The following is a 1,129-nucleotide window of genomic DNA, read 5'->3' on the forward strand; positions in this document are numbered from 1 at the left end:
GGGTAGGGAAGTGGGGGGCGCTATGGGGGACTTTTGGGATAACATTGGAAATGTAATTGAGGAAAATATGTAATAAAAATATTAAAAATTAAAAAAAAGAAAAGAAAAAAGTATGCTTTTTAGTGAAAGAATTCTTCTCACAAAGTTTTTTTCCTGAAATTATGAGTGATTGGACATAATAAGATCTGATAAAGAGCAACTAAGCATTTCCAAATGGAATATGTAAACTCAGTGCATGTAAACCCTACATGACTAAACTTACTAGAGAATTTATACAAGGAAATCCCATGCAAAGAATTCAAGCAGACTCATATACTGGGAGAAGTTTCCAAAGAATACAATATGGGTGTCAGAGAATTGTTTTAAACATTAAGTGATAATGAAATAACCATTTTCTTCTTTGCATTGAAATGAATTAAGGGTGATTATAGCAAAACAATATAGTATTGTGTAACTTCACTGATTACCTTTATATATTGAGAAAGTCATTTTAATATTTTAAATATGTATGCATGTGTACATATGAAGTAATAAAAAGATATAATTAACATGAAAAATACATGTATTATGTTTATCTTCAATTTTCATAAGAAGCCAACATATGTATATTAAAACTCAAAGTGGATTGTTGCACAGGGCTAAATACCAAGGATCTTCTCAGCTCCTTAGTGCCAACCCAACACTACATGGCCTTTGTCAACAAGGAGACAGTAAGATCCCTTGCTTAGACCCTCTGTAACTTCCCATAACAATACCACAGAGAAAAATGGGCATTTCAACCCTATTAAAACTTTGTCCTCACCTGAACATTTAAAATACCTCCACACAAAGAAGAAAGTCAATTGAACAGAGAAGAGAGGGTGGAGTTCTCAACCAACAAAGTTCTCTAGATGCTAAAGCCCCGGGAGAGAAACAGAAATAATAGGACAGTACCCAGCTCTCATCAATAGACAGGTCATCTGTCGAGTGCTGAGAACAATGCAAGGACACCTGCATCACAGTCCCACCATCCAGGCCCAGTTATCATTGCAGAGGAGGAGACAGTAAGATTGTGAGAGCCTGTCCAGGCCAGTTAGAATGACACAGTAAGACCATGTATCACTATTTCAAAAGAGGAAGGAAGGAAGGA

General features: G+C 35.6%; 1 protein-coding gene across 2 annotated transcripts in view; it reads right to left on the reverse strand.

Moving 5' to 3' along the window:
* The window catches only part of Col5a2 (collagen type V alpha 2 chain), a 137,481-nt gene that overhangs the window by 70,989 nt on the left and 65,363 nt on the right, over positions 1-1,129 (reverse strand). The window lies entirely within an intron of this gene.

The sequence above is a fragment of the Mus caroli genome, chromosome 1 (genome assembly GCF_900094665.2).
Source record: "Mus caroli chromosome 1, CAROLI_EIJ_v1.1, whole genome shotgun sequence".
NCBI classification, from domain to species: domain Eukaryota; kingdom Metazoa; phylum Chordata; class Mammalia; order Rodentia; family Muridae; genus Mus; species Mus caroli.